Genomic DNA, 18,899 nt, shown 5'->3' on the forward strand with positions numbered 1-18,899 from the left:
CCACCTTGTACAGAGGGACAAGATCTTTTACTTGAGTCCAGAGCGCATTTGTTGGGCTAGTCTAGCTGACCAGTTTGCCCTAGGAGCCTCCTGCCTCTGCCTCCCAAGCCTGGAACTACACGCAGGCTTCCCTGCCTGTCCAGTTTTTGTGTAGATAATGGGGATCCAAGGTCCAGTTCTAAAACTCATGTAGCAAGTGCTTTCCCCACTTGGCTATCTCCTAACCTTGGACTGTGTCCTTTCTTGAACTATAAACCAGCGTGTGCCTTTCCTCCCTTAAATTGCTTTTTGTCAGGTACTGACAACAATAGGAAAAGCAATGAACACATTTATGATCTGCAGGAAATCCTTAAACTCAAAAGGAGTTTGGAGATTTACCCTTAGAGAGGATTAGGAGAGAGAGCTGGGGTAGGGTGGACCTGGCTCTCAAAAGACAGGAAAAGTGGGAAAGCCAGGGAAGTTGCTGCTCAGCAAAGGGACCAGAAAAGAGCTGGGCTGAGTTAGGGACAGGAAGCTGCCCAGAGTTCTCTGTCAGATGAAGGGTCTGCTGAGGAAATAATGGAAACCACATTCCAGTAAAAGGAAGTTGGGGTGTTGGTAGTCTCTGGTCTTCCATCATGTAGACTGACCATAAAGGGCAAAAGTCGTTTGATAGAATTGTGCACAGCAGTCTGGGGCTTCTGATAAATCTGTAGCAGTTTGTCTTCGTTGTCCCCATCTAGTACCAGTGATCCGGTAGCCACCACACTTTGCATTCAGTGCAAAGGGGAGTTCAAGTCATCAGAAACAACAGGGCTGGGGAGACAGCTCAGCCAGGAAAGTGCCTGCCTGCTGGTAAGAGGGAGGATCTGAGTTCAGATCCTTGTGCAAAAATCAGGTGTGGTAACATACATCTGTAACTATCCTAAAGAGGAGGCAGAGGTAGGCGGGTCCCCTGAGCTCACACTGTCAGCCAACCTACATCAATAGTGAGTCCTGGACCAGCGAATGACCAGTCCTAAAACCGATAGGCTGACTGTAATAGGGGAGCAATAGCATGTTGTGGAATAGTATTTTATTTGGGCAAAGTTGGGTTACATTTGTTTATGTTGCAGAATATTACTTTAACGGTGGGACGGTGTGTTGCATTTATTTCTGCTGCCTTTGTTAACCATGTAAAGATGTGTTGTATTTGTATTAATTAAAAAATATTAGCCTGGGCTCAGAGTGTGGGGTTAGCAGCTGGTTGACAGGAAGTAGCAGGGAGGAGCATGTGTGTGTGTTGGGGCACTGTGGAAGGGAGTGGTTTCTGGGACACCAGCAAAGAGAGAAAGTTGGCCAGTTGCTAATGTAACTCTCTAACTCGCAGTTTTCACCCTAACCTTTGAATCTCAAGGTTTATTAGAGATAGAGATTTTAATTAGAACTCCAGTCTCTGGCCTTAGCGCCCGGCTGCTAGTAGTTTAAAATACAACCAGTGTGACAAAGGTAAATAGCAGTAGCAGTCAACCTCCTGCCTCCTGACCTAAGTGCACATATGTGCATACATGTATCTGCAAAAACACGTGCACAGGTAATGTTTATATTGAACTCCAGCTCGGAGAGATCTAATCCCCTTCGTGCCATATTCATCTGAGTTGTATTTGTTAAGCACTGCACCTTCAAGGGCCCTCACTTCCAAGGGCTGCCATACCAACCTGACAGCTTTGCCACTGTCCAGGAAAGAACTAAGACTTTGTCCCCACGTGTCCTCTCCCTCCTCATCAAAGAGTCTTGCATACTCCCTCAGTGTCTACGCCACGTTCTTCCTTCCTCACACTTGTCTGGACAGACCCAGGCCCGGGGAGCTCCTAGTCTCTGCCCCTTTGCCTACAGATCTGGAGACATCATCAACCACAGGGCGTGGTCCTGTTCTAAATGCACAGTGCTATCTAAGGTCCTCCCTCCTGAGAACACACGTTTAGTTGCTTTTACCCTGTGTCTGCTTCAGCAACAAAAGTAGCTAATATATAATTTCACCAAGAAGGTAAAGAAACTGGAAGAGAAATTCCACACCCTAGACTTCCACATCCACCCTCAATTCTGCCTCTGTTCCTAAATAATCTGCCTTCCCTCCTTAGCTCTAATGGAAAATCTGCTAGCTGACCAGAGGCCAGTTTACATATTGCTGCTAGAATCCAGTTCACGAGCTTCAGGCAAGGGGCTGGAGGTTGAGGAAACACATGGAGGCAGACAGACACACGGACCTCCAATCACTGGTACAAAAGCCCTTCTTTCATAGCACCATGGAGGCTTAAATACCCTGAAGCCAATGGCCAACAGGTGAAAATCCCATCCTCTGATCCTCTAGGCAAAGCACAGCTTTTAGTAACTTCAATTAGAAGGCTCTAGCAGGGAAGAGCAGCTGAAGGCCAGGACTCAATTAGTCCCAACAGCATATCGCATCTCATTCCCATCTGCCTACTTAGGGATGCCATGAACCTTCATCTCGCATGTCATTTCTTTTCTTCTATTTGATCAGTCCTTCTGGACAGAGAGACAGACATGCATGCACGCACACACACGCACACACACACACACACACACACACACACACACACACACACACACACTCGCACAGGCATGCACACATACTTCCAAAATCAACTTTCTTCTCTATAATCCCATTTCTCTATTGCTCCTTTTAGAAAAACTCAGAAGGCTTTTTCATGCATTGTGATCTCTGATTCCCCTCCTCTCGTGCTCTCCTGAGCACTCAGGAATTTGCCTTCCCGATCTTCTGAAGAGGTTCTTGTTAAACTGAGTGTCGTGGATCCATGTTGCAGAGCCCAGTGGTCAGCACATGGTCTTGCTTTTGGACATACCCTTGCACCAGTATGCTCTGCTGTCTTGACACGGTCGCCTCACTAGGTTTGGAAGTTCTGACTTCCCATTATTTCTTCTCTGAACACACTGGCTCCTCTTCCATTGAGGTCCCTTCTGGCTTATCTGATTCTGGAAGTTGGAGAACTCAGGCCACAACCCCACCCCCGCCTCTTATCAGCAAAGACACTAAGTAATCCCAAGCTTCCAGCATCACTGTTCTGCACTGAGACCTTTACCCTTGTCACTGAGGATGCTGTACTAGGAGAGGTCTGGGGCACGGGGACCAGCAGGACCACAGCACAGGGGCAGAGGGGAAGCAGGTACAGATGTGGCTAGAGCCGTGGGGACAGGCAGGGCACGTGAGTGGATTCCTTGGCTTAGGCTTCAAGCACAAGAATAGTGTGTTCTACCTTTGTTTTCAGGACCACTGACTTCTGTGTAGAGAGTACATGGGAAAGAAGCGGGGCAGGGCTGCCGAGAATCAGCGAGACCCGTCCAGAAGTCGCCTTCAATCCACACCAATCTTAATTTCGGACTCCTGAACCTGGCTGCTGGCTATCTCTCACGGGTGAGTGTTTGGCCTGCAGAATTTTTCTGAGTGAGGTCTAGAACTTTTATTTAATAGACATATTTGTGCAAAAAAGAATTGCCCTAATAGGGTTGACTGCTATTCCTTAGAAAGGCCTTGCAGGGCTAGCCCTTGGGAACTTGGATTTAGAAGGATTCCCTTCATTTACAGAACTGACGGGAATGGCCCCGGTGTCTGAACTCTGGGTGCGATGTGATTTGACTTTAACCTGCTTCCCTTCTGTTTCCTGGAGTCCTGGTACAACTAATACCCACGAACCAGATCAAAAGTATGCTCTGCATGAAAACCCGACGGATGCAGCCATTCATGCCTCCCAAATGAGAAATGACAATTTATCCAAATTTCTTCCTCTGGCTTCTCTCTGTCCCAGAGCCTCAGGGCTGCGTGCTCCAGCCGAGGCTGGCAATACAATCACAAATACGTACGAAGAGACCAACATCCTATCTGCCTTTCAGTTTTGCTCGTGATCAGTAGGGGGAGCCCAAGAGCCGAGGAAAGCGCTTCAGATGGCATCTGGGAGCCTCTTTTGACAACGGAAGTTGGGACGATCACACTTGAAGGAAAACACTGAAAGTCTAGGCTATAATGTCTTAATTAATGAATCAAAGAAAACCTGGTGACTTCTGGACAGGTCTCTCCCCGTTCTTGGCAGTCCTGGTCCCCTTGCTCCACATATACTTTCTACACAGCTGCTAGTGATTCTGGGAACAAAGTCAGACCGCTCCATGCCTATCTTGAAACCCGGTAACCTGCCTGTACCCAAGGGTCCGCCCTCACCTCTGTGTGCTCTCCATTCCTCCCTGTCTGTGGCCCTGCTGGACCTTCATGACATCTTCGGTCCACTTTGCTCACTCGGCCTCCTCAATACCCGTGTTGTAAAGAAGGGAGCAAAGGAAAGGAGAAGGGACAGAACAAGATCTTAGACGTGACTGTGTTACAGATACTTGTTACTTCACCTTTTCTCCAACTAGGTTACTGAACTACTTTTTAAAGTTTGAAGCACAATGCATCAGTGCTGCCTAAGATTACAGATTTTCCTTATTTGGTGAAATTGAGGCTCGGTGTTCATTCCAGAAAGCAAATTCAGTTGGCTGAAAAGTATTACGAACCTTATACAGTGTATGAGTTCCTTTTCTTGTCTCTATAAGCAAATACCTGCAAAAAGCAACTTAAGAGAAAATGATTTCTTTTTTTCACAGTTCAGAGGAACACAGCGCATCACAGTGGCAGGGACAGTCTGGTGGTGGCACCACCAGGAAACAGAGAGGGGGGTTCTGGCATCCTTCCGGCTTTCTCCTTTTTCTTCCATTTTAGTCTGTCTAGGATCCCACCCCACAAGGTGGTGTGACACAAACATTCTTCACGGGCCTTCCCCTTGAGTTAAACTTGGCCGGTGACCCTCTCACAGGTACACTCAAAGGTGTGCCTCATTAATACCTCATGCATTTCTTAATCGAATCGAGTTGTCAGTCAAAGTAAATCCACACCCGTAATATTATCCTAAAGGAAGACTCCTGTAAGGGGAAGGGCTGCTCTCAACTGGGCGCAAAACTTCATAGTTGACCATGGGGAGTAAGGAGGCCAGTGGCAGGGGGAGGGGGCATGAAGGGGTAATGGAAAAGTTGGGATGGTCAGAGTACATGATATGGAGTTATGAAAACATCATCACCAATATCAAAGCTTATGTAACAAATAAATACCAATAAAATATTAAAACTAGCTCACAACAGTTTGCAAAGAACTGGCTATATTTTCATGGAGGACTATTATCCTGTTTCCTCCTGGCCCATCTGTGGACAGCAGCCAAGTTCAGGAACTGTACTGAAAGGACAGTGGCACCCTTTCACCAAGGGAAGGCTCCCAAGAGTGTAACGAGAAATAAGTTACATCTAATGAAATATATTACTTTATGGGCCATGAAATCATGACACTACAAAAATTCTTCTATTGGTCCATATTTTAAGCAATTTTATTTTGTTTTCAGATTTTTGATTGTATCCATCCCCTCTCCCAATTCCCCCATGACTATTCTCTTTAGCCCCTTCACTTCCGGTTGCAGGGGGCCACTCGTTTGTTTCCGGCTGCTCAGACCCACAATCATCACATAGAAACCATATTGACAAAACACTGCTTGTCCCATTAGCACTAGCTTCTTATTCGCTAGCTCTTACATGTTAATTTAACCCATCTCCATTAATCTGTGTATCACCACATGGCTGTGGCTTACCATCTAAAGTTCCCAGTGTCTGTCTCTGGCAGGCTACATGACTTCTCTCTTCTCCACCTTCCTTCTACCATGCTATAGGCCAATCCAGTTTCTTTATTCATTAATCAACAAAAGCAACACATTGACAGAAGGACCTCTCACACCAACTTTCCACCCAACTTTGAACTTGCTTTTTCTTCTTTCCCCACCATGCTCCATTTCTGTTTCCTACTTGTTCTTGGTAGTGTGTGGTCAGCCTACTGGGGGTCTCATCATTAAAGAAAACTGACCCTCCACTCCAAGCCATTACCAAATGACAACCCCTACACTGGCTGGTGGATTTCGTGCTCACCTTCTCATCTCTATGCCGTGATTTTGTCTGCTTGGAGCTTATACAGTCTTGAGCATGCTGTCACAAACAACCGCTGTATTTTTCCGTTTACATAGCAAACAGATTTTGCTTTAAGATGTTTCATTAAAAAAAAAATCAGTTTTACACATATTTACATTTTATTGTATATAAAGCTACATTTAAGCATACATATGCCCAAGCACATTTGGAAGAATCACTGAATGAGATAGTCTCAGCCACTAACTCTCATTATTTAGACAATTAATTTGATGAACAAACACAAAGTTGTCCCGTCCCCGCCCCCTGTGGTAGTACACCAGTATGCCTGTAGGTGGCGACAGAGTATGGCTGATTTACACCAGGGGTCAAAGCAAATTTTTTCCTAACCTTAAATGAATTGGGTCAAAAGTGATCAGGAACAGCGATCTTGTTTCAGTTTTCTATAACAACTACTAACACATCTGTCAATCCAAATCAGTATCCACACTCCAACATTTCTCCCAGCCCCTCACTGAATACAGCCAGAGCAGGAGAACCCCATGTACAGAGAGTGTCTGCACTGCTGATGGCTGAAACACCGAGGGGACTGAGACGCGTGAGATCACAGCAGGGAAGCCCCCTAACGAATGTAAACATCTAAATGGAATTGTTTAATTTAAAATGTCTTTGATGTAGTCATCTCGCCCCCACCCTCTCCTCATTTATCTCAGTCGTGTTCCCCTTACACTTTTGAGAACCCACTTTCCTGGAAGAACACAAACTTCAGTCCGGTCACAATGAACACAATTCTGGATCCCATCATGCCTGGTGCCACGGACTCTCAGAATTTAGTAAACGAATGAATGAATGAATGAATGAACGAACGAGTAAATGTTGAACAACTAAGAAACTCCCACACATTGTTTTGAGATAGGAAGTTGAGTCCTTAGAAAGCCAAGTGTCTTCCTTTGCAGATTGTCATGTATACTGAAGGAATTATTTGTGTTTCTTTTTTTCTCACATCACACAATGTGTTTGTGTAGATCGTGTGTACCCAAGTTACCTACTCTAAGGTGATTCATATCTTTTCAAAAAGTCTATAATTAATCCTTGGAGGGAATTCCAGTCACTTCTTGTAACAGCTTTATTTTCCTTTTTTGTGGGTATCTGTAAGAGTGTATTCTCTCTCTCTCTCTCTCTCTCTCTGTGTGTGTGTGTGTGTGTGTGTGTGTGTGTGAGAGAGAGAGAGAGAGAGAGAGAGAGAGAGAGAGAGAGAGACCATGGGGGCCAGAAGAGGGCATTGGATCCCCTGGAGTTACAGGCAGTTGGTTAATTGGTAGTTGGGAGCTTCACTTGGGTCCTGTGGAACTGTGGCATGTAGGCAGAGGCTGCTCGTTCATTTCCAGCTGCCCAGACCCAAAATAAGCACACAGAAACTATATTAATTAAAACACTGCTTGTTCTATTAGCTTATGCATATATCTAACTAGCTCTTATATCTTAAATGAACCAATTTCTATTAATCTGTGTATTGCCTCGTGGTTGAGGACTACTGGTATGGTTCCAGTGTCCAGCATCTGTCTTCTGTGGCAGCTACATGGCTTCTCTCTGACTCTGCCTACTCTCTCTCCTCTGTCTGCTTGAAATTCCTGCCTTGCCCTACTCTGTGCTGCAATAGGCCCAAAGTGGCTTCTTTATTCACAGCACACAGAAGGGAATCCCACAGCAGTGGCACGTGTTGTTAACTGCTGAGCCATTTTTCCAACCCCCAGATCTCCTTGTCAAAGAATAATTTTCATTGTATGTTAGAATATAACATAAAATTTACAAGATTTCACAAATTGTGCATGGTGTACAGGAAATTTGGCCTATTATACTGTATCATGTCATACACACAGAGCATTATTCCATGTTGAGTGTGTTCATGTAACTCATTTAATCCTACTTGAGGATGGTTTGGGGCTGGCCAGCTAAGAGGGAAGGGTGTGGGGTTGATCATTTTTAAAACCATGAATCAGACTGAGTTTGCATCAGCTGAGCTGTCCTTTCTACAGAAACTTCTGGCTTCTGCTGTCTTCAGCAAATGTGGACTTAGCCACATTTACACGTTAGGTACTCGCTCTCTGGGATGGGACCTGAAGAAGAACAGGTGACCAACTGTGTCTCATGGTCACACTGGCTCGGTAAGGAATGAGTGGATTAGCTCTGAAGTTTGGGGAAGACACCCAAGCATTGCTTCTTTATGCCTACGACTCAGAGTGTGGCGTCACTGGGAAGACAGGGATGGCTCCTGGAGAGCCATGCATGGTAAATAAGAATCGTGATCATTTTTGCCTTCAAACACAGCAGCAATACTCTTATTTTGCCCCATTTCAGCATGTTGCTAAAAGAAAGGGACTAAATTGAAGCAGAATCATGCAAGAGGATCTGTACATTCTTCAATGAGTCTTCCTACTTAACAATATCCTAATATTAGTTATAAAGACTTTATTATTACATAAAATAATGTTCACATCACATAATTATGTAATACATAATCTTGGCACTGAAAAAGAAATTATTGGTACTAAGTTCTGCTCAAAAGGAAGAAAGTGGCAGAAGGTCTTTACAAAGTGTCCACGTTCCTTTGCTCTGCCCTAGGCAGTCACATTACAAACAGAACACTAAATATAAACAGAGGGTGGGTGTGGAGGTGATCCAGCCAGTTTCAGTGAAGGCCTCTGAACAGGACAGAGGGTGGGTGGAAATATGGTAAGATCTCTTTTTGGATGGTGGGTAAGGGCAACAAGCCCCTCTCCCTGCCAGCCCCATAAGTACCAAGGGGGCAACACACACCTTCTGTGCCAAGAAGGGTGCTGAGAAGGTTGGGGTGTGTCAACTGCATTTGGAGTTGTCCTGAGTTAACTGAGATCCAATCTCCATGAAAGTCCAGGAGCGTGTATGCAAGTGAAGATGTTTCCAGAAAACACGGGTACTTGTTGTGGGATATCTGTACAGTGTGTGCAGTTTCATCGTTGTGATCGGTGTGATATAAAGCTGACCGGCCAATAGCTAGGCAGGAGGTATAGGTGGGACTCTGGGAAGAGAGAGCTCTGGGAAGAAGGAAGGTAGAGTCACCAGCCAGATATGGAGCGGAAGTAGGAGATGCAAGATGGAAGAGAGGTAAAGCCACCTGGCAGAATGCAGATTAACCTAAAAGGATTATTAGAGCTGGTTGAGTCTTATTATTACGACTTGCCCGTAGTTTAGGCTTTTCCCAATGAGCTCTTATAACTTAATTAACCCTTATTTTTTAATCTACATTCTGCCACATGGCTCAGTTTACCTCTTCTCTTAGCACAGCACATCCAACTTGCTTCAAGTCTGCTGGCAAATTGTGCATGCCTTAGATTCCTCCTCCCAGTCTTTCTCTCTGCCCAGAAGTCTGGCCTATACCTCCTGCTTGGCTATGGACCGTTCAGCTTTTTATTACACAAATCATAGCAATACATCCTCACACAGTGTACAAATATCCCACAACAGGCCCTGAGTAGTTCTGTGTTCCCACACCGAAGTTCTTTCTCATCTTTTGTTTCTTCCACTGTCAAGAAGCAAGCAGGATTAGGGTGGGCGTGGTAACTCACTGCTGTAGTTCACACAGTCAAAGGCTGAAGCCTGAGGATGGCCATTCTAGACAAGCCTGGGGTACATAGACAGACAGACCCTGTCAGAAGAGGACAGAGAAAGACACAAGTAAGCACAGACTGTGGACTTTCGGTTGCTGTCTTCCCAGACACGTGAGGATAGAGTGTAGGTGCCTGGCCCTGAGATTTTCAGATTAGGGAGCATGAAACCCACATTCCATATGCACCACTGTTTTGCTTCTGACATGTAAGTTCTAGCCAGGGTTTTGACCTATTTCTTCTTGGACACTCCATTCCTGGGGCAGCGTCTTTGGCAGGAAGGAGTCTTTAGGGTCATATTGCTTGAAGATACTCTGAATCAAGGCACTGGGCATTGTGTTAAAGTGCAGATCTCAACTCAGTAAGTCAAACCGGGCTGGAGCCTTCCACATCACTAAAAAGCTCCCGGGTGATGCAGCTGTTAGCATCCCTAGACTGCATCTGGAGCAACAGGAACTGAGGAGAGACTGCCGTGTGAACAGAGGTCCGGTCATGTTTTTGAAAATTGTGTTTGCTCATTGAGAGAAATCCTCTGCAAGCTGACCACACGTAATGTGCTGCTCTAATCAAATTGGAGCACAGAAAATGAGCGGACACTTAACAATACCTCATCAATAATGCACCACATGGCGATTAACCATAACGACTAAGTAGGCTACGTAATTGGCATCATTAATTCACAAAAGGCATCTTGATTCCGCCGCTTCCCTTTGGATCTTGCTCCTCCCCATACAAGACAGCCTTGTATCGCCATCAAACCCTCTTGATGAGTTGGAATGAACTTGGAGCAGAGTGTAAATGATGTCGTCATGCTATTTTGTTTATGATGAGGGCAATGGTTTAGTGTTCTCACTCTAATATGGCAATCGGAAGGGCTAGAAAGACAGGAATCGGGACGAGAGCTCAGAACCAGTAAGGAAATGGATTGATGAACTCATGATCTGCCGGTTGTTTGAGTTTGTAACAGCCCGGGACAGACTGGAATTCTTTATAGAGCCCTGGCTGGCCTGGAGTTCACGGCCATCCTCTTGTCTCAGTTTCCTTGGTGCTGGAATTACAACACACACCTGTTCCTCATGCCCAGGTAGACTCTTTCAGGGGCAGTTAAAGGAAGGAAGGGCCCTTTCCCTGAGATCCAGTCTTCGGACAAGGCTGTGTTGCCAGATTGGCAGCTGATGAAAGGTACGGCCAGCTGCGTTTATAAGGTACAGCCTGGCGTTAGGAACATCTCCGCTTGGATGATCTGCTCACTGTCTGCATCTAGTCCAGTTATTGACATTAAAATGTCTTGAAGTTTATACAGAATCTTTCCTGCCCAGTATCTTCCCAGTCTCCAGTTTCTTTTCCATTCTTCACAATCAATTTTGCAGCAGCAGAAGAAGAAAACAAAGTTTTACAGGACCAGAGCTCAGCTCAGCTGGTGAAGCATTCACCTTGCAAGAAAGAGTCTGATCGCCAGAATCCAAGCCTGACACCATGTGTGCTCCCATTATTGCAGTGCTGGGGATGCAAGCAACAGGCAGGTCTTGGGGTTCACTGGCCAGCCAAGACCCAGGCCAGTGAGGGATTTTCTCACGGGGGCGGGGAGGGGGAGAAAAAGTCTCTCCTCTCCTCTGCTCTCCTCTGCTCTCCTCTGCTCTCCTCTCCTCTCCTCTCCTCTCCTATCTTCTCCTCTTCCCCTTCCCCCTCTCTATCCTGGTCTTCAGGATGCTATTTGGACAACAAAAGTTTGACAGAAATCAAATGAGAGCTCTTGAAGTGAGCTGTCATCCCTCAGGGGCTCCAGTTGTCTAAGCTGAGCTGGGATACTGTGCCTCGAGGCTCAGGGGAATCTAATTAGCTCTGTCACCACAGTGGGGCTAAGGGCAGCTCTCACAACCTCCTGCCACCCCCTTGTGGTATGAGTCAAAGTCGCTCTCTAACTTTTGGGGAATTCTCTCCAACCCCAATATTATGTTTGAAGATAGTAATTCCCCTAAGGCCCTGGGATTTCTGGGGGAAAGGGACTGCAAAGCTGCTGACTGAAAATTTCCAGGTGAACTCGTGATCACATGACGCTGGAAGTTTCGTTGCTGTTACTGCTACTGTCTACCTCAGTGAGCGAAAGGTTGCTCTGGAGGCCTGGGAGAGGGGGCTGGAGGTCAGCATCGTTGCAGTGTGTTATTTTGATGCAGAAAGGTCAGTATGGTGTCTGTGAGCTATGATGAGACAACGGGGTGGGGCCCACCTGACTCAAATCAGATCTAGCCAGGAAAGTCAGAACCAGCAAATTACAGCATGGGCAATTATGTCTCCAAACGAGAAATTACAGTCGCAGGAGGGAGTAATTAAGGTTCCTAATTGCACAAGATACAAGGCTCCCCTCACCCACTTCCCTGAATTAGCAGGCCTCTGTCCACTCAGCCTATGGGAGCCAAGAGGTCTGACTGACTTTAAGAGAAATCAAGGTGAACACAAGAGAAGCCAGCAAGTGAAAAAGGAAAGACAGTTCTTTCTAGTTTATACTTCCAGAGGGTTCCACAGAAGCAGCCTGGGTTGCACAGCATAAGGACACAAGCCTAAATGCTGGCTCAAGAGGAGGAAGCGAGAGACTGTCTGACCGGACACCCCAGGTCATACCAGAGCTAAGTCAGGTTAGACGCTGTAGTCACTGGAAAGAGCTAAGAAGCTTCTAGAACATTAATATGTGTGATTTGCTCATAACTGCAGAAAGAGTACATGGAAGAAGCCACCAGTAGGTTGTCACTGGCCACAGGACTGGGGAGCACATTGAGGGAAGCAACATGAACCCTACCAAAAATCCTGGGCCTCTCGGGAAACCTCTTTTACACCCGAGGGAAAAGAGATCCACAAAGTTCCGAGGGTGCTTGTCCTGTGTAGTCAACGTTGACTCCCACTGTCTTTCTCCAGGTAGCTTCCTTCTACCCGTCTTCACCTCCACCTCAGCAAGCGTCTCTGTGGGGCCTTTCCTTCTGACTGTGGCCTTAGAAGGATGTGCCTGGGGAAACGGCTCCCCCTCCTCCGCCAACACACACTGGTACAGCTACAGGGCACATCAGTGCGGGTTGGGTACCCTCTGAACTTCTCATTTATTAAAAACCATCTGAAGTATGCATTTGAGGGGGGAGTTCCACTACAGGGAAAGGCTAAGAAATCTACCTTCCAGAGGCCTCCAGTCTGCAGAGATGCAAAGAGGAATCATGAGGCAGTGTCAGGAGGGAGAGGGAGTCACACACAGGGCCTTGCGGCAGGGGTAGTCTGTCTGTTGGCCCAGCTCTTCCCAAACCCTTTGTTGCTTCCAGAGTAGTTCACAGAAACCAGAGCGCTTTCTTCCCCTGCTCCTCCTGTAGACATGACAATGAGGTGGTTTAGCTCAAGTAAAGAGGTAAGCCGCATCATCTGGGGACTGCCAAAGGTTTTTATTTTCGTGTTTTTGAAGAGAACACGATTCGCGTACAGCCTCTGTCTGGAGCCCAAGGCTGTTGCAGCCATTTCGCGACTGTGCGGTAAACGCTGAAAAAGATGCAAACAGGGCAACTTTTAGCATCCTTTAGTCATTAGAGTAATCTGAGCGGCTGCGTCTGTTTGTGTGTGTCAGAGACGTGTAAGTCAAGCTTCTGAGCTAGCAACAGAACACTATCTGAACCAGCAAAATAACACAGGCCCTGCCCATTCACACCGAAAGACAGGGCCGGATTGCTTTCCAGGAAGAATTACAAACCTGACCTTTCAGCTCAATCTTAGAGGACAAGCTGAATCAGGCACGGGAGGAGGGGGAGCAAAGAAACTGGTTTAAACTGAAGCATGATGGGAGTCGCCCCCTACAGCCGACGCGCCTACAAAGAGGCGTGGCTCATCTGGGCAAACAGGCTAGAAATTCACAGAATCTTGAGGGCTGGGAGGGCCATGAAGCTAGAAGCCACATGGACACCAGATCACAAAGTACCGCCCACCCACTTTGGGCCAACAACGGGAACTGGGACTTGACTCTGAAAGCGTGGGGTAAATTTTTGAAGAATTTTAAGTTGAGAAGCAAATGACCAGAATATTGCTCCTCGGAATTTGTATTCAACTCCCAACTTTATGATAGTGAAAAGCTAGAAACAGTCCGATCAATAGGACACAGGTAGGGAATGAGGCCTATACTGAGCTATTTCTGTAACCATAGTTTAAGTCATTAATCATTATGCCCGTGGCACAGCTAAAGGGAAAAAAAAATTATACAAAACTATATGACACAAAAATATCTCAATTTTTCCAGGGGAAAAAAATCCATGGGAAGAGACCTATATAAGGAAACATGATGTTACAATTGTGGTTCTTGCAAAGGGGTGCAGGAAAACACCACTGATTCAGTAATTTTTTAAGTTTTGTTTTCCTAATTTACTACATGAGAACTTTTATAAACAGGGATTGTTTTCTTTTTTTATCTGAAATCTAATAGTGGCAGCTGAATTGGGTATCTAAAGGCAGAAAATTCAGGCCGTTATTGTTTGTTGTGCATTTACTTCTCAGCCTCTGTGCTGTGCACACCAGACTCAACTGCTCCCCCCCCCCCGCCCCGCCCCACCCCCACGTGGCCTAAGGTTTTTCTCCTCTTTTGTAGCTAATGTTTTAAGTTAGCATTAAGAGTAATGGACTTCATTTTGTCATTGTTTTACCTATGTGTCATTATATTCTGGCCTCATTCCCCCCTCCCCCCTCAACCCCTCTGGCTGGTTTTCTTCCTTCTTCCATGAATCCTATCTTTCACATGCATATATGAATATATGAATTCCACATCTCTCAAGCCTTCCTGAAGATTTCCCTCCTCTCTCATGATACTCTCTCTGGTTTCCTCACACACACCACCACCACCACCTCCACCAGCAGCAGCTTTCACAGACAAGAGACAATAGACAGTGTCTGTCACTTTCAGTCTGGCTTATTCCGTTTAACACAATGACTTCCAGTTATGCCCACTTCCAGAAAGTGTCGCCATCTCATTCATGACTGTGAAAAAATCCATTGTGTGTATGTGCCAAAGTCTCTCTATCCATGTGTGTGTTACATGTGTCGATGAACATCTAGACTGGTTCCATTTCCTCTGAATCGTGAAGTAATAAACACATATATGCAGATATCTTCCAGAATGTTTTGATTCTCTGGGGCTCAGTCCTGTTCTTTGTACCCCCAAGTTGACTTTGCTGGCCTCTCTAGAGTCAACATTTCCCATTTCCTACTACTTTGGATGAGCCACTACCCCACCCTTCCTCGGGGTAATAAGGCATATGCTCTTATTTCCTGAAGAACAATGTGATGTGTGTTTTTGGCCCGTCTGTCTCAGCATATGCATTCTCACTCTTGGTCCTGACTCATAAAACCTGACAGGTATGGTTCATGTCACAGGAATCTTTATTATTCAACCAAGCTGTGGAGGCCTAGGTTGGACACCAGCTCAGAGGTATTTAATAGTGGGTTGGCAGTGTACAGTGGAATTCATTTGTCAGTGTCGTGTTCTTAGCAGCTCAAACTGGGAAATGTAGGGAGAACCAGAGAGTTAACAGCATGGGCTAAAGTTTGGTGATGAATAGGTGAGGCCAGAAGGTAATGCTGTGGACATGAATAAGCCGTGGCCGACCTGCTCTCAGACAGCAGAAGCTATGAGTAGGTTGACTCAATGATGCATATTGCGGGAAAGAATGCAGAGAAGGGGGAGGACATGTTGTCGTCACAAAAGTGAACAGAGAAACTCTTCAGAACACAGACGCCTTGCACGGAAGGAGGAGGGTGAACACAGAGCCTAGAAACTCCAGCCATTAGAGCAGTTAGAAGTGGCTGCCTTGACAGAATGCTCCCTGATCTCTGTTCTCTCTTTTGTGTTTTTGTTCCTTCGTATTCTCTGCATTTCTTCATGCTAATATATTTTGTTTCTTCTACCCAACTTTAATGTTCCATTTTTGCTATTGTTTTTTGAAATCTGGTTTTAACATCAGGAACGTATTGGGTGGACCCTCGACGTACTTTATGAAAGATGTACTCACGTATCCATTCCTTACCAGTCTACCAACTACACTGAGAATGTACCAAAATTCCTGTGTACTGGGAACAATACAGCATATGATACGATGCTTGTCTCAGCGACAATTCAGTATGTGTCCTTATAGCATGAAAGAGAGAAAGCAAGTGTCAGAGCTACTTAAGAGAGGAGAAGGACATGACAGAAAATAATGGGGTGAGGAAGGACATGAGGAGGGGCAGCAGGAAAAGCTGAAGGCTGTGTATAAGGCTCTGAAGGTCATTTACAGAAACCACTGTCATTATGGAATGAAATTTAAGCATTTAAGGGCATCCAGAGCCAGGCATTAACTTCACAGCTAAGACTCCAACTTAGAACTCACAAATATTCTGAATCGACCAGTGATTCTAAATCTAAGATGGTAATGAGAAGAACCTACCTGTAAGTAGAATTACAAGATGGCACTGGGAGGAAGAGGCCCAGTTGGGAGTAGGAGAGCGATGTGTCAGAGAGACTGAAGAACTCATAGTCTCATCAAGAGAACTGATCCACAGTTAGACGCTATAGTACTAGTGACAAAGATATCAAGGCCAGAATGCAAGGTGTGCTATTGTTATGAGGATGCCAATGACACTAGGCCCTCCTGTAAATAGGAGGGAGGAATTTGTGTGCGCACACGCGCGCGCACATACACACACACACGTATACACATGTCTCTATAATTATTTAGGCAGCTTTCTATCTTATCTTCGTTTATGCAAATGCCATCTAACAGAACAGGGTCCATTCCTGACTCCCCGCTTCTTTTCTGTCTTCCCATTAATGAATGGGAAATTCTAGCTCCCACATCTGCCATCCATTAATTGATTTCCTTAGTCTCAGTCTACACAGATGATGTGATGGTGTCCTCTGGGCACCACGTGACTGTTGGTCTCTTAGCTCTCAGCAGCTATGATTGTGCAAACACAGGACACCCACACAAGATTGGGTCCATGTTCCTTCATAGAGGAGAGAAGAGGTTTATGAGGCCCCTCCCCTCCCTGAAGATGTATAAACAATTAGCAGTTGCTGGGGGAGGGGACCCTCAGCGATGTTGTTTCTCATAAACTGCTGGTGCTCCTGTACCCTAATGGATCTCTGGTTCAACAAGCTGCACAGGTGGGACTGTTTCATTGCTCTGTCCTTGGTGACCTGTCTGGGATAAAGAGATGCTTGTTTTTCTCCCCCTGGTTAAGTTTATGCAAGTACAGAAGTTTCAACATTGTTAATCACTCTGCCCCTCAGAACAACTTCCCCTACCAGAGCACAATTATCTTATAAGTAGAGCACAGTGACTATGTTATAACCTCCAACAATGTTGCATCAAAACACCACTTTCAAAGAAAACACACATATTTAATTAAAAAACACTTTTCGAGGCATTTTTCTCACCACATCCATTGTTTTTCGTTGGTGAGATGTTTGTTTACTCTTTGTTTACAGGGGTAGACTTGACAGACAAGTGCTCTACCACTGGCACGCTGCTATCTCGGTTGGTTTATGCTCACAGTTCTCGCTTACATTCAGGTAGACCATGGAACCTTGCCACCTACTGATCAGTGTTACCCTCTACACTTTCAATAGCTTGATTTTTTTTTTCAAAATTCCACACGATTCTTCATTTCCCAGCCTTTTGTTTAAAGACACACCTGCTGTGATGACAAACATGAAATTGTCTTTCTCAGCTCCAAGCATAAAATTACACAGGTACTGGAAAAGACTCTGATACAGATGAATTTAACAGAAATTGGATGAAGAACAGGGATTCTCAAGTATCCTTATAAAGGCAGAGGGTAACAATTGGGGAGAGGAGAGAGAGAGAGAAAGAGAGAGAGAGAGAGAGAGAGAGAGAGAGAATAGGATTAAAAGAATAGAAAGATTCTAGCACATATGAGCCTTCGGCGGGAGGGAGGGTGGGGGGATCACGTGATAGAAGCCAGACTAGTGAAGAGAAAAAGGAGGAGGAGAAGGAGGAGGAGGGGAGGAGGCAGAGCAACAGGGTGGGGAGGGGACAGCGACTGGACTGAGACCATTCATGATGGTTCCATAAAAATAACACACAGCCTTTGATCAGTGTTAAGTGTTTTTTTTTACAGGGACTTCCTGAAGAGCAAATGGGACAATGGCCATTTCCCCCAACACTATCAAAAGATTGTGTTAGAAACACCATGTTTTATTTTTATTTAAATAATAGGGAGAATCTTAGTCACTCTCACGTCTCAGCACGCGGCACTGTTACAGGAGTTAGGAGGGTGACCTCAGAGGCAGGTGCCCACATGATTTGGCAGATAGTCAGAGGGTGGCAGGCTCACACATTCTGCCCACCTGGTGGTCAGTGCAAATACTAAATGGTGTTTGCAGCTACGCTCTTCATGGAAGGCTATTTCAGCATCCCACCTATGTCTCGGCGTTGCTAGGGAAATGGAGAGCATTGTCAGACAGAGATCTAGCTATAGCGAGCCTTTCTTTGCATCACCAGCTTCCCACTAGCGATTTGAATGAGTCGGCAAGCATCTATGTATAAACATTCCTCTATGTTCCTGCTGCACTTCGTTCTCTGAGTGAATTCTCTGGTTAGAGGCAATGCTGTGTGGGATAGAAAGTTGTCTTCAAATTTCTGCATGGACTTCCCTTAACAATGAACTGTGACCCGTAAGTGTAAACCAAATATATCTTTTCATTCTTTTAGTTGCTTTCAGCCAGTATTTTACCACAGCAAGAGAAGAATACTGGAAATGAATACTGAGATCAAAGGGCAGCAACCTCCACTGGCAGGGATTGCAGGGGTAAGCAGGATGTCAAGACTCTGCAAACCTTCTCCCTGAATTCATTACCACAGAGCCAACGGCAACCACTTTGGCTGAGCATACATCCAGTGGCAGGGAGAATGATTCAGGATACTCGGGCCGACAGCCACATCATAACCTGGAACCCATGACTCAACCTCCACTAGCCATTGGGAATAGATGTGGGAATAGAGAACCAATGTGCACCATATGGTTCTCCTAAAACTAATTTTCCCGGGGGCTTATTAGAGAAACTACAGAAGGCACCAAAGACATTCACAAGTTATTCATTAATAAGAATAACCTACCTGTAACGAGCTCTTCTTATCATTAGAGAAGGGAGCTGCTTCTTCAATTGGGCTCCATCATACACAGCAGCAGTTTATCAGTCGTGTATTTGGATACTGTGCATAGAAAAGAATTGGTTGGAAAATTTTATCTGCA

This window comes from Myodes glareolus, chromosome 1 (genome assembly GCF_982192425.1).
Source record: "Myodes glareolus chromosome 1, mMyoGla1.1, whole genome shotgun sequence".
NCBI lineage: Eukaryota > Metazoa > Chordata > Mammalia > Rodentia > Cricetidae > Myodes > Myodes glareolus.